The sequence below is a fragment of the Rhinoderma darwinii genome, chromosome 8 (genome assembly GCF_050947455.1).
Source record: "Rhinoderma darwinii isolate aRhiDar2 chromosome 8, aRhiDar2.hap1, whole genome shotgun sequence".
Lineage (NCBI taxonomy): Eukaryota > Metazoa > Chordata > Amphibia > Anura > Rhinodermatidae > Rhinoderma > Rhinoderma darwinii.
The window spans coordinates 99,930,766-99,945,918 of record NC_134694.1 but is presented as its reverse complement, the minus strand read 5'-3'; the positions used below and the strand labels follow the sequence as shown (position 1 = coordinate 99,945,918).

At 42.9% G+C, this 15,153-nt stretch overlaps 1 protein-coding gene across 2 annotated transcripts in view; it reads left to right on the top strand.

Annotated features, from left to right (window-relative positions):
• Positions 1-1,574: 1,574 nt before the first annotated feature.
• Positions 1,575-15,153, top strand: part of LOC142659639 (fibronectin type-III domain-containing protein 3A-like) — an 88,770-nt gene continuing 75,191 nt past the window's right edge. For both annotated transcript variants that reach the window (XM_075835981.1, XM_075835980.1), the window contains exon 1: positions 1,575-1,732. The gene's annotated coding sequence lies outside the window, so the exon portion shown is untranslated. The remainder of the gene's footprint in view (positions 1,733-15,153) is intronic.

Here is a 15,153-nt window from a genome sequence, read left to right as displayed (position 1 = left end):
ATTTCTGCAGCAGGAGGATGACATTTGTTTGAATCTCTGCCACTTTGCTGATACTGCAGCGATTTTTTGCACTTTTAGTGCCCTTTTTAATGGCGTGTTTTCACAGCATTTTTGCGGTGCTTTTTTTTTTTTTGGTGCAGCTGGATGTTTGATTAGTTGCCCCATACAGTATAAAGCCAACACATATGCCCTCATACAGCATAATGGCCACACAGATGTCCGAGACAGTATAATACCCAAACTCCCCCATACAGTGTAATGCCCCATAGCTGCTCCATACAGCATAATGCCCCCACAGCTGCCACCATAAACTATAATGCCCACACAGCTGCCCCCATACAGTGTAATACCCAGACAGATACCAAAAAACGTTTATACTTACCCCCTTGCTCTCTTCTGTGCGTCGTCTGGCCTCCTAAGATGACTTTGCAGGCCATGTGACCACTGCAGCCTGTTATTGGCTGCAGCGGTCACATTGGATGAAATGTCATCCCAGGAGGCCGGACTGGAGAAGAAACACTGAATTCTGGGTAAGTTTATTTTTTTTTCTTCTTTCTTACCTGCGATTCTGTCACAAAACATTGCTTTCTGTTGCGGGTTTTGCATCAGCATTGAATTCAATGGGGAAAACCTGCAACAGAAAAGCAACAAAAACGCAGCGTGGGCATGAGATTTTCTAAGGCTCGTCCACTTTGCTGCTACTAATTCTGTTGCAGAAATTCCGCAGCGTTTAAGCTACGTGGGAGCCCGGCCTAAGGCTGGATTCACACACAGCATTTTGCTGTTTTTTAATAGTATTTGTTAGTGTGGCCAGATGTTGCATTAAAGTCTATAGTGATAAATAAAATGCATTACACTCCACTGCCTTTTGAATTGTGGCGTTTTTGTTTAGGTAATTTTGTGGTCAGTGGCTTTTTTTTCCAAACGCAGCCTGCTCTGAACATGGTGTTTTTCCCGACGTTTTTCCCATAGTCGCCTCTACAGGACTTCAAAACGGCATAAAAAAAACCGTGCAAAATGACACCAAATTAAAAACAAACAAACAAAACAAAAAAAACCCTCAAAAAGTATGTTAGATTTTAATAACGCTGGCGTTTTTTGATGCAATTTAAATGGTCAGAAAAATTGTGTGTGAACCCAGCCTTACTGTGGTAGACTTTCAAGAACTTAGACCTAGGGAACAAAAAAAAAGTGTTGCGTAAAGTCTGCCACAGCACCTTGCATAACTAAGGAGGGAGGGGTTAACCTATTTCCATTTTCAAGTGCTGGAGGGTATGCTTCCTGTATATAGACCTCATAGATTATTTTTTAATAGTGGAAACCCCCTTTAAGGGCCAGCCTGTCCGTAATGAGTGATAGAGAAGTGCAGCTTGTGCATAATAATGGGGCTGTGTGTGGATTTCCTATACAGTGAAACTATTTGCACAGAGGAGGGAGGGGAGCTTGTTGGATTTCCTAGCAATAGAAAGTGAACAGAGGAGGGGGATGTAGTGTAATGTCTCTGCCAGGGAGTGGGCTGGTCCTGTCTGGGCTGCCTGTGCCCGGCCCCCTGTGCGCCTGCGCACTCCCCGCATTCCAGCATGGCGCTGCAGCCCGGCAGTGGAGGAGCTGCGCACTGAGATTACAGCGGCCCCGGGGGACACACAACGAAGCAAGAGAAAAAACGGACACCGGGCGATCTTCTCCCACCCCCACCTTCCCTAACCTTGGCATCTCTACCTACTGCACACAGGTAAGCGCTGCTGTATAAACTACGGTACCCCCGGCTCTGTGCATCACCCTCCACCCATCTCCGCCTACCCCATCCTAGGCTGCAGAAGCACATGCCTTAGGGTAGATTAAAGCAGATATGGGCACACAGCTGCATCTGGGCACGTCCCTCTACCTGGTGAGCAGATCTTTGCCTTGGCAGCAGGTATTGCAAGCTCGTACTTCCCAGCTGGGCAGCATGCAGGACTCCAGCCGTGTCCTGACTCGCTCTGATTTATGGGAGCGGGTTTGCATTGATCTGTGGGCACGGAGGGGTTAATTATCTGCAGACTATGGGATTTGCCCCCTCCTGTGCCCTCTGTCTGTAGCCCCCCTCCCTCTGTCTTTGCCTCCTGGAAATGCCACGTAGGCTTCAGTGACTACAGATGGAGAGAGGTTCCTGCGCCCTCCCTGCTCACTTTTTCTTCTCCCCCTCCTCCTTTTCTCTCTTTCAGTTCCTTCTCACATTAGTTCGGGATCTTTGATTGAACTTGTACTTTTTATTTTAGGACTATTTTCTGTCCATTTACTTATTCAGGCGGTGCAGTGTTACCCCCCCTCCTAGTTCAAGTCATAACAAAGGGCTATTGACTTTTGGGTTGACGTCACCCCTATGGACAGTTACTTGTTGCGGGCGGGCTTTAATGTCAGTAGAAGGGGGGGGGGGGGGCAGTATCGGTGGGTTTAGGGGGCAGAGTGGTGGGATTTTTGCTGTTTAGGAAGTGAATGGTTTTTGGTTGATCGGTTAATCTCGTACATCTTTCTCATAACATCGCTGGATGGATACATTGTGTAACTTTTTGCTTTAATTGTAAACATTTGGTAAAAGTTTGGGAAGTGGCAAAGTTTTGTTGCAAATGTATCTAATAGATCCTCATAAGATGTCTGGTGCCTTTCTCACTGCTTGGGTACTACAACTCCCAACTTGTTCTGGTATTGTCATTTTATCAAACTTTGGCTGCTTCTTCTTTCTAGACCGCTTGGTTTATTTGAAGATGGTGGTGATTTGGTTTAGAGTTATTGCAGATTTCACTGTGACGCCAGATGGACACTTTAGAAATGTTGTTCTGCCGGCAATGCATGTGAATGGGGTATTTTATACCGAACTTACATGTTGAGGAAAGTATTCGTGCCGAATAATGTACGCGCTGCAGATTTTAGAATCGGGATGAAAAGTCGCACATTAGATCCATTGAGTTACAATTGGGCTAATCCACGTGTGGATCACCTGTCCAGTTTTCAGCAGAAATCTGAGTTTCAGCGGCAGATTTTTGCCACAGATTTTTTTTAATGTTTTTTAAAAAAAACACATGAACATGGACTCAATATCAATAAGTTCCATGGTAAGGAAAATAAATTGGCCTGGTATGTCTTCAGTAGGTATCACATGGCACATCATGAAGGCCATACGGTTTAGGTGTTACCTGTATAGAAAAAGTGACATTTAAAGATGTGCAATTGACATCAAAAGTAATTTTTTTAATTTTTTCCGTTTTGATTATTCTAAACATATATGGAAGTTGTTTGTCGTCCAAGGCTGTGACTACTCATAGACTCGCTGCTTAACTCTGCCACAACTACTGTAGTGTTCGGTGGCACTAGTGGAACCCATGCAGTTTGTGTCATGTTTTTCCTTCAGAAAAGTAGTCCTATTTGTTGTATATCTACTCTTGTGTGACTTATGGTGCTCTATAGGGGAAAAAGTTGTATGCCAAATTGCACCACCATCCCATCATCCTACTCCATTCCGTGGCTGTTGTGAGTCTATGTGGAGTCTTTGCTACTCAATCGCTTATTGGTGATCGCTTTGTGTCTTTACTGGTCTTCAAGTTTTGTGTTTCCTGTTCTTTCATCCATAGGTTTTAAGTTGATGCCAGGTATAGTAGTAGTTGCTTTGCTGTGGAATTAGCTGATTGATCGCACTTGGATTATTGCGCCATTTTGGTATAGATATACCTTGGTGATTCACGTTTTGATAAGCCCATGTTCTAACAGAGCAAGCTTTGTTTGATGGAGAAAAAACAGGTGACGTACCTTGTGGATGAAGGAATGTTCTGCATCTCTAGACACACTGGGGTCAGTGACTAGTCTGCAGACCACTGTCATTATTGCGTTGCTGCCACGGCTAAAACCCACATAATGTAGGTAAGCAATTTCATACTAATGTGCCGCCAACGTGTACCCTCGCTTGTGATCAGGAATACTATGGAGCACGTTTATTAATACTGGTAAGCTGCCAAGCAGTATGCCATTGTGATTTTGGTGTACCATGCACAATGTTGATGAATACAGCGCAGCCACGGAGATGTGCCACCTTCTACCAGATGTAGCTCATTCACATTTTTTTTTTGCACAGTGTGCAGTTTATAAGCAATGCCCCCTATACAAGTGTCAAATTATGGTGAGGAGCTTGATTTCAATCTAGCCTTTAATCTTAATGCCGTTCTTTTCAATGCAGTTGCGCCAGAAAGCTGGCACAATTCTATTTATACATATGCTTCAGTGTCCCTGGTGGGTAGTGCTCGGGACCTTCTCATAGGAGCTGGCATTCGTGCTATATGTCTATACACTAGTGACATCATGTGTACCTCACCACTTTATATAATGTCGTCCAGTAGCCGCTGTGTCCTTGAGTGCTGTTTTTTTTTTTTGTGCCTTATTGCACATTATTATTGCTGTCATTTCCTTGTTGACACTTATCTGGAAATGAGTGTCGTTCTCAGAATGCTCTTAATGACATCAAGAGGAAATGCCTGACTCAACAGTTTATCCAAATATAGTCTTTATCAGTCTTTTTTTTTTTGTCTGTGTGACGCTAGTATTGCAATTCATAGGGAAAAACTTTATGAACATGTTAATACTACTGGCTGGTATAGGACTAGTCTGCAACCTGTGACTCTCCAGCTGTTTGGCAACTACAACTCCCAGCATGCCCTGTCAGTGTAAGGCTGCATTCACAAACGGCACTGAATTTTTGTTGGTGTTTTTAGTTTCGTTTTTTTCCCCCCCGAATACATTGCGGCCAGATATTACTTTATAAATCTATAGTGAAATGCATGAGTGCCTACATACACCGCATTTTGGGTCGTGCCATTTTTTTTAAAAAGCGTGCTCTCATTATAGCGTTTTGTTTTTTATCCCATACGCTTCTCTATAGGACTTCAACAACGGCAGCAAAAGTATTTGTACAAAATAACTCTAAATAAAATACACGACCAAAAAATTGCACGGAAAGCCCCCCCCCCCCCACTAAAACTACAATACCGGTTTTCGCCTGCGTTTTAAAAAATCCTATAGAAAGTGTGTGTGAGAATGAGGCCTTAGGGTTACAGGAGGACATCAAGATAACAATCTCATGAAGGTGGAGTTCCCCTTTAAGATCTGCCTTATCCTCTTGATCTTCAGAAATGGATGACTTTACTCTCCAGCTGTTCCCACCTATGATCTTGCGATGTTCTCCTTTTTGGCGAGTATGGACTGTGTTTTAGTTGAACAGCTGTGTAATTGGCATCGTCTCCTTCTCTTCCATATGATTCCGCCTCAAGTTCTCCATTCTCTAAGCCGTCCCAGGGCGTCGGGGTTGAATTCCTTAACAATGAATCCCAAACCGTCTTGAAAAACTGCACGTGTGCTCCTGGCTTCGTCGGTCTTCTGTGCCTTCCATCTCCAAACGTTCTTTTTCCACCTTTTTTTGTCTTTCCACGTTATTTCATGGAACAAGCCGTCACAAGCTAAACATTTCGGAGTACCTGCTCGTGTACTGTTGTAACAAGCTTACCCACCCCTCACCCACCCTCATGGGTTCTCCTGGCCTAGGCTGTATTCAGGCAATACCTTGGCAATGACATTGAATAATGAATGTCTAGAAGTGTTTCCTGGCAGCCCTTCTGCTTGCCTATAAATAGCCTTTTCAAAAAATGAGTAAGCTAATACTTTTCTGGGTTGGCTTTATTTTTGCTCCATATAGATGCTCTCTTTCCCATAGAAGAACAGAGATTTCCTTGTTCTCTTTAAGATATCAGATCTCCTTTACCTGTCGTTGCGATGTTCAGTGATTAGCCTGCCATTCTGCAATGCAAAGTGGTTCTTAAAACGATTATTGAACAATGGTCCTTAAGTTTGGGCAGGTAGAGTACCTTGTTGACCATTAAAGTGTAAGGCTATGTTCACACGCAAACTCCAAAACGTCTGAAAATACGGAGCTGGTTTCAAGGGAAAACAGCTCCTGACTTTCAGATGTTTTTCTATGCCACTCGCGATTTTCACTGTTTTTTACGGCCGTTTTTGGAGTGGTTTTCAATAGTCTATGAAAAACGGCCCAAGAAGTGACCTGCACTTCTTTTTCAAAACGGCCGTGCAAAAATGTAAAAAAAATTTTTTTCAGGTGGCACTTTTACCGTTGCACATGTTATGCAAAGATTCCCCTTTGCAACACATGATTTATTCAGAAAAAAAATGGCAAAAACCACAAAAAAAATAAGCCCTTATACCACTCAATTGTATTGACCTGCAGAATAAAGTTAACATGTTGTTTTAATTGCACGGTGAACTCCGTAAAAACAAAGCGCCAAAAAAAAGGAGGAATCGCGTTTTTTTTTTTTTTCCAACCCACAGAGAATTTATTCCTCTGTTTCTTAGTACATTATATGGTACAATAAATGGTGCCAGGAAAACCTACAACTTGTCCTGCAGAAATCAAGCCCTTCTAGGGCTACATCGACGGAAAAATAAAAAAGATAAGGCTTTTGGAAGGCGAGGAGGAATAAATGGAACTGAAAATCCAAAAAATGGCTGCAGCGGGAGGGGGTTAATAAGTACTCCCTCTACTTGATCCTGTAATATTTACTAGAGAGAGTATTGCTGTATACAGGGGCGGGGGCATCGTGCGCACCTCTTTGCAGGGGATGTCGTGTTCTGTTGGGAGTAGGTCAGGAGAAACGGCAAGATCTCATCACAGGACCACGTGGAAGTACGGCAGAGCTGGAGGATGATCGTTTCTTTTTACATAGGCTTGATCTGGTTTCTCTTAGGCTATAGTTTTTTTTTGTTTGTTTTTGTTGTTTTTTTAGGTGATGTCAAACCAGCGCTAGGTAACTTTTTACCCTGGAGTATGACTATATTAGACTTGAGTCTGACAATACACACTTCATACTTTGGCACTTATCTAATAAGGGCAAGCTTCGTAGTAGATGTTTTGTTCAAAGGCTACGTACACCTTTTGAAATCGTGTTTTTTTTTTTTAAATAAAAATGTTATCTGTATTTTTGGTGCAAATTTCTGAAGTCGCACAGATTTGTTGCTGCGGTTTTTACAGCGGAAACGCAGTAAAAAACCGCTGGAAATCCACGGGTGCACATATACATTGCTATAACCAATGTTTAGGCCGGGTTCTCATGGGGCGGATACGCTGCGTAAAAATCACGCAGCGTGTCCGACCTGTAACCCGCAGTACATTCCGTCTGAAAAATGCCACATTGTGGTGCGGTTTTTCGAGCGGAATATCTGCTGTGGAAGAAAGCCATTCATACTTACCTCCTCCCTCCTTTTTGACGTCTGCTCTGACCTTCCTGGATGACGTGGCAGGCCATGTGACGCTGCAGCCTGTGATTGGCTGCAGCTGTCACATGGGATGTAACGTCTTCCCAGGAGCCCGGACTGCAGGAAGGAGGAGGGCGTTCTGGGTAAGTATAATTGTTTTTATTTTTTATGTTTTTTACGTAGTTGTGATTTTTGTGAATAAGCCGCAAAGCACTTGGCTTTCTGTTGCCGGTTTTGCATCCCCATTGAATTCAATGGGGAAAGCACGTCACAGAAAATAAAAAACGCAGCATAAATTGACATGCTCCGGAATTAAATTCCGCACCGCTGGTCGATATATTAAAATTTACGCTACGTTTTCTAAATCTCATCCACTTTGCTGCTACTGTAAATGCTGTGGAATTTCTGCGCACAGTTCCATTGTGGAAATTCCACAGCGTTTATGCTACGTGGGAACCCTACCTTAACACTAAATCCGCAGGTAAAACCGTTGCGGGAAATAATGATTCTGTGACGGATTTACCAGCTTTTTTTTCTAGAGATTCTGCTGCAGATTTTTTGTATGGGAAAATACCCTAAGGATATGTGCACACAAAATAAAAAAAAGTCTCAAAATACGGAGCTGTTTTCAAGGGAAAACCGCTCCTGATGTTCAGACATTTTTTAAGCCACTCGTGGTTTTTACGGCCATTTTTGGAGCTTTTTTTTCTATAGGCAGTTTTTTACGCGGCCGTTTTGAAAAATGGCTTCGAAATAAACGGACTGTCGGTATAGAATGCAGATTTTCCCATTTAAATAAATGGGCAGGTGTTTGGAGGCATTCTGCCTCAGATTTTTCAGGGCGTGAACGGCCTGAAAAACGGCTGAAAACACTGCGTGTGAACATACCCGAAAGTATTAAAGTAAGGCTCTGATCACACCATGTTTATTGGACAAGTCAGAAGGACACGGTTATGTCCAAAGGTATACTGTGACCTATACATAAAATATTCAAGTATATGCTTAAAAGGTGATCTAAAAAAGACTTAAGAGCAGATTTAATTTTTTTAAATGACCAACTTATTTTAGCGGATTGGATAACATCATAGAATATCACAATGCATCAGATTTTTTATTCCAGGCCCAAAAACTGATAGATGCAAACTGATCCTTTTTGTTGTATCTGATAGAAATAATTGGGATCAGTCAGAGATTGAATCATACTCTTGCTTTTTCTTTTCTTTTCTTTTTGGGGGTGACAAAATACCTGTCAAATAAAACAAAAGACCAGTCCTAGTGTGAAGCCAGCCAGGATCCAAGAGCTTCTTTTGTATGACTTTTCAAAAAATATTATTGATGTATGCGGGTTTCGCCTTGACAACTTTGTTCCTTTTTGTGTTTTTTATTTTTTTATTTTAATTTGAAGAAATCCTTGAATTACAATCCATACAAGGCACAGATTGTGGTGGGTTTGGCTTTTTCCCCCATCGCAAAGCATCTTAAAATATTTTAGTGTTTTAAAATTTAATAAGACAACCCCATGAGAAGCCGGCCCGATCAGATTTTCGCTGCAGGGTAAATGTAGTATTACAAGCTAGCCATTCATATGAACGGCTGACAAGGTAATTCTTGAACGCACCAAGTCCGTCAGAGTGAGAGCCACTGTTTGTTAGTGGGTCTCTGCCCTGGCTTATAGAGGGAGACCTCAAACTTGGACTCCCCTATATGATTTCCATAATCCCTATTGGGACTTATGGAAAGGCACTATCTTAAGATCATAAGAAAATCCCTTTTAATCATAATTTTGTATTAATCTAACAATATTGTAGCGTACTGAACTTGAGCGAGTTGGCACTAAGATCAGCAGATGCCACATAGACGATAGGCGTGACATCTGCCTATTCTCGACTGTCAACCGCCGGTTGCATATGAAGAGTTCAATCCTCTCCATGGAGGAGCAGGTCACGTTGAAAAATCTGAGAAATATTGTCCTAGTTTGTTGACTTCAAAGACCATTTAATTTGACCACGTGTTTTTGACTGGTTTACAAAACAAATAAATTGAAACAATTGTAGTTTTTGTTTTGGAAGAAAAACTCGGACCTTGAACAACAATTTACGATCCACAGTTGAAATAGTTACAAAATCTTGAGTAACTTTGTCATTGCTTTGCTTATCTTGTACTTCTGCGTTACATGATGTTTTCTTCTCCTTTTATGCACATGGCAGTGTTTTGTGCACAGACCCTGTACGGTGCGCCTTTTCATCCATATAGGCTCTCTACGTGCCGCTATATGGTACTTTTGTAATGCTTTGTATTCTGCCCTATTAGTATTGCTTCCATGAGAGAATACCTCCGTAATACGGCATGCCAAGCCAATTCTGATGTAAACATAGTTGCCGTATGGGTCCCTAGATTTGAACAGGTACTGTGTTTGGGAACAACGTGATAGGGATCCCAAATACAATCATGTGCAAGAGGCTGCAGGGTTTCTGCTACCGGCAGCCAGGCCTCTTTCTTTACCTCCAGTTTATATCACTGGTTTCTATATGTGTCCTGAGTCTTTGTCCCTTGGGAATTGGCGTTGAGATGGTTTATATATCAACTAGACATGTTTCTGGACTGGGAAAACCCCCGGCTGAGTGAACTATGGCTGGAGGGGATGGTAAAGGCCCCTCCACCAGTAAACAGAAAAATGTTAACCCATTTGTTGTCACATGAACGGTGTTACTGACCTAACAGACTATTTAGAAATATTTGTGATTACTGACATGAGAACTTTGCTGCAACAGTATTTACTAACAAGATCGTAAGATTAAAAAGTCATACGTTCATCAAGTTCAACCTAAGGACTTTCACTGCATCAGTACTGCAGGACTTCATGGGTCAGTTTACATGGAGTTCTTTTGACGTGGAAACCGTGCCGGAACCCGTGCCAAGAATCCCCCCCCCCCCCACCCCATTGATCTCAATGGGTGCTGTTGGTTCCATTTGTGCGATGGTTCCGGTGCTTCTGGTATTTTAATAGTTCTGCTCCTATGACGTAGCAGAACGATGGAAAGACCGAATGCAGATGTGAAAGAAGCCTTGGCCTAATCGCAATCAACATCTACAGAGTGAGATTGTGGCAGCAGGGACACATCACACAATAGTTACGTGATCTGCACCTTCTGGCGACCATTTTGTTGTGGCTGCATTGACTTGAGCATATTGCATGATGTTTTCAGGTTGCGATGTCACGAGATGTCTACTGCTATGTACAAAAGTCATGGATCAAAACTGTCTGAGAAAAAAGTGGTCCCACAACGAAGAGTACAGCTTTCATTTTTTGAATTGCACTGAAAAATGAGACACAGGCTCTGGTTACTATAGATACTTGAGGCCCATCGTCCTGCCCCAGGCCCAGTTTAAGTGCGGCGCTGCATAGATACTTCAGCTTGGCTACAACAACTGGGTAGGTTGTCTATTCTGCTATATTACAGGTCCTTGCTGCTACTATTGCGTTACAGCATTGTTGCGGAAATTATTTGGCTCCAGACACTGGGAGAAAGTTATTTTTATAGGTTTTGATTAGCATTAAATCAGTTGTGTGAGACTAGTAAGGATCCTTATATGGTGGACATCTGTATGCACTCTTCACCCGTGTTTGACACGAACAACTGGACCAAAAGTGCATTTCTCATTCCATCAGTATAGCATAGCAAAGACCTGACCATTATTAGAGTAAGGCCACATGGAGTGTGGCGCCGCTGTCAAATAGCCTGTTAATGGCCATGTGGTGTTGCGGGTAAAAATGCCCTTTACCTGCAAAATCGTGCGGCCATAAAGGGTGTGTTCATTATTGGCTACACGATTTTGCCGGTAAAGGCCCCATTTACCTGCCAGAAATTAATTCCTATTCACAGGATATCTGACATCCCCGTTGAACGTGATGCTGGCGCGGTAGTTGGCTGTATGGCGGCTGGGTCAGTGCCGCTCCACGTGGCCTCACCATTTATAAGTCAATGGGGGTAAAATTAAAAAGACAAATCACAATAGATCCCTCATATCTGTCATAGATCATTTAAAAATGGAAGCCATGGCAATATTGTGAACAGAGCCTTATATGCGCACATATAGAAGGGTATGTTCCCACACGGCAGATTTGTTGCAGAAATTTCTGCGACTGCTCCGTCCATCTAAATGAGGCCTACGGAAATCCAGGCACAGGCTCCAGAAACAACCCCATTCAGATGGATGGAACTGGTTTTCTGCAACAAAAATCTGCCGTGTGTGAATGTACATCCATCTATCAAAGGGTTTATACGCTGTTACATTATGGGAATCCTATAAGCGATTGTTAATTTCTTAAAATAAAAGATGATTTAAAAAAATTCTGCTCCTTTAAGGTGTTTCCAGTGCAAAATCACAAGGAAGAACTTGCCAATTTTCCATGGTGAACCCGAGCAGAACGGAACTCTGGCCCAAAATCCGCCCTCTCAGCCGCTGCAGTGTTGCAGTTCAGCCCTGTCCTAAAGTTAACCATTGTCAGGAATAAATTGAAGCGTGAACCTCCGTACCTTATAATTAATCTGTTATCCGGTTTCCGCACTACGTTGAGATAAGAAAACACTGTCCTGTGAGTAAGACGACCGTTCCCATGGTCCAGAAATATTCACAACTTGAAATAATATTTTTGATGACGTCATTAGCTTGACATTATAAGGTTACTGGTGAATGGCCTGGATTACTTGCTTCTTTGTTTCTCTCCTTTTGTGTCAGACGTTGCGTCAGCCTGCGACCTTCTACGTCAATGAGCGTTACAGGTGGCTTTTACTTGTTATATTTTAGCTTAAAATATTTTTCATCTACGTTGAAAACAGCTCTGTTTATACTGAGAATATATCATGTATCGTTCAGTCTCCGTACACTGATCAATTTTTCGCAAGACTAATCCATTGTGGTACATACACTGGAGAATACTCCGTGCCCCTGGGATTGATCTCAAGTCCTCCGTTAAAACATTTCAAGTCCTAGAAGGAATAAGACTCCAAGATATAAATACTCAGTGATGCAACATGAGCTTAAGAGGACTTGTTTTAATCTTGTATATGTAATATATCATGTTGTTTTTTTTGTTGTTTTTTTTAAATTCCGGAGATATATATATCGCTATTCATCCTGATTTTCTTGCTTCACAAATAAAATACCAAAACTACAGCGACGACTGAGATGGACAGAAAAGTAGGAGATATGGAAGACTCCGTTATGAGACATCAAAATATTACATCACAATAACACAAAGCAATCTTCATCAACTGGTCCCACATACACTCTTCCAGTAGCAATAAAGAGCAATGGAGGGATTGTTGATATGAAAATACAAATAAAAAATTGCATAACCTGCAAAAAGCCAGTAACTGTATGTCTCCAAATAATAAGGCAAAAGCATATGTTCTAATAGTTACCTAAAAAAAACAAAATTCTATAGATTAGGCAGTTCTGCCAGGTATAAATCAATCCATTACCTCTTCCAACATCATGGAAGACTCATTTAAAGGGAACCTGTCAACCGCTTTCACCCCCGCCCTAAACCGCTACAACTGGTCTAAAGGGGCTAGAGAGCTGTTTCTGAACATACCCGTAGAAAAATGTTTTGAGAACTCCTGCACCACAGGCAAGTTGCTTTAGAAGTGTCCGCTGGGTGTTTCTTCAGCCAGGAAGTGTCCTATGATCTTAGCAGCAACCCCTCCCATCTAGTCTTGATTGACTTCTTTGTGCGTCATTCACTGTCCTCTTCAAAGACGCCAATCAAGCCTAGGTGGCAGGGGTTGCGACTAAGATTGCCTAGGGTGCAGGAGTTATTAAAACTCTACGGTTCTCTTTATTATTGCTGGCACATGTGGCTATGTTCAGAGATGTCTCTCTAGCCCCTATATAGCGGTGACAGCGGTTCCCTTTAAACCCTCTGTGGACATTGTAATTGTCATTATTGGTTGTCACCTAAAGGCGTCTCGCAAAAACGTATCTTTAAATGGAGGTCGGCCTTGAGATCAGCGGGTTCAGCTTCACTAACCCCAGCGATCATCTGATCACCGGAGAAAGCCATGTCTGGACATTCAGTGTGCGGCCGCTACAGGAAATTTGTAGCATTCAAATGTCAGACCATATAATGCATGTGTAAGCCCAGTCCAGCGGAGCTGGAGTTAGAGGGAACTTCAGTCCTTTTTAATAGACTGGGATTTCGAGCGGGAGGACCCTCTCTGTGACGTCCATATACCCTTATAGGACATATGGACAGGGGGTTGTTATCTTGGTCTCCATTTAGGAGATCAAACAAACAGAAATGGCCAAATAGAAGGAAGAGTTTTGAAGTCTCCATCTCTCGGGTTGTGTAATGTGGTGTAAAGCTGGCCATAGTTATACAGGAAAAGTCCATCAGTAAGTGTGCCAAATTTTTTCCTGAGGGATCTAATACCACGTCTAAAAGTTGTTTAAGGATGAATATTTCAATGGTGAGTAACCGTAAAACATTTATTGGATGGGGCTCCAGCTTTCTCCTTATCAAAGTTCTCATGTAGAAAGAGGATTTAGCATTGAGGTCATTGATCCCAATACTTGGACGGCTCTGTTGTTCATATAAGTAGTGCTGTAAACTGGCTAGAGGACCTCACGTTGGAATTATCAGTCGTAGCTGGCAATACTGAAGCAACATGTGAGCATCCTGCCCCCGCATGCAACCCAGGATCCCACTAATCTGAAGGGGCCTTTAAAGTCAACTTTAAACCGGCTCATTGCAAGCGAGGGACTTAAAAATTACAGTTCAAGCAATGAAAAAAATAATTCAGAGGTACTTTAAAGGAATTGTCTTCTTTGGACAATTTACACTTTCTTAAAGAGGCTCTGTCACCCGATTATAAGTGCCCTATCACCTACCATAGGGGAAACTGAGCACCTGCAACGGGCCCCCTGGCAGCGGCACTGATATGAAATGTTTGCGTCGTCTGGACGCAGGCACCATTGAGAGCTTGTAAGTGGGATTTGGGGGTAGACACCCAGCGACAGAAGGGAGAGCGGCAGTGTTTGGTGTCTTCCCGTGTGTTTGTTTTTCCTGTAGGCCCTTGCATCCTTCACCTTTATTGGTGGTCTATCTTCCTTCTCCCCTTTTTTGTCAGTCTGGCCGTTCTCCCTCCTGTAGTTCCATTCAGCAGCTCGCATGGAAGTGGATATAGTAGCATCGAGGAGGGTTACGGGGCAGAGTAGGAAACTGTAAGGTAAGTGCAGGACACTACAGGCCTGGTACTCTGCCCTCGGTGCAGCCCGATCACTGTGGGCAGAGGCAATATTAACCCTCAGTGCTCCAGCATGTTCAGGAGAAGGGGGGGGGGGGGCGGCGTTCATGAAACTTTTGCAGTAGATCCACCAAAGTGTTAGAACGGCCCTGCATCCGTTATTGAACTTCCTCCTTTGATCTTCACAGGAGGAACTTCACTACTTCTCATGGGCATCATGAAGATACTTAGATTAATGATCAGGCAAACGAGTGTGTGCACAACCGCTTGTTCCTGATAATTGCCCTGTGTAAACAGGGCAGCGATCTGTCGATCGTTGCAGACGCTCACTCGCCGTCTGAGTTCATCTTTTATGCTGCCCTGAAAATAATCGTTGTCGACAGCACATCTCCTCGCGTAAACGGGGGATGTCCTGTCGACCGTTCTGTAAACTGTATGGTGCCCGAATGACTACAATTTTGAAACTTTTCTAAATTCCTTAAAGTAAATATTCAACAAGCTATACATTTAACCCCTAGGCGCACCACGACGCAACTGTATGTCCGGGTGGCCAGTGTCTTAGCGCACGAGGACGTACAGTTACTGCGCAGTTCCATGTGCACACTGTCGGCGATAG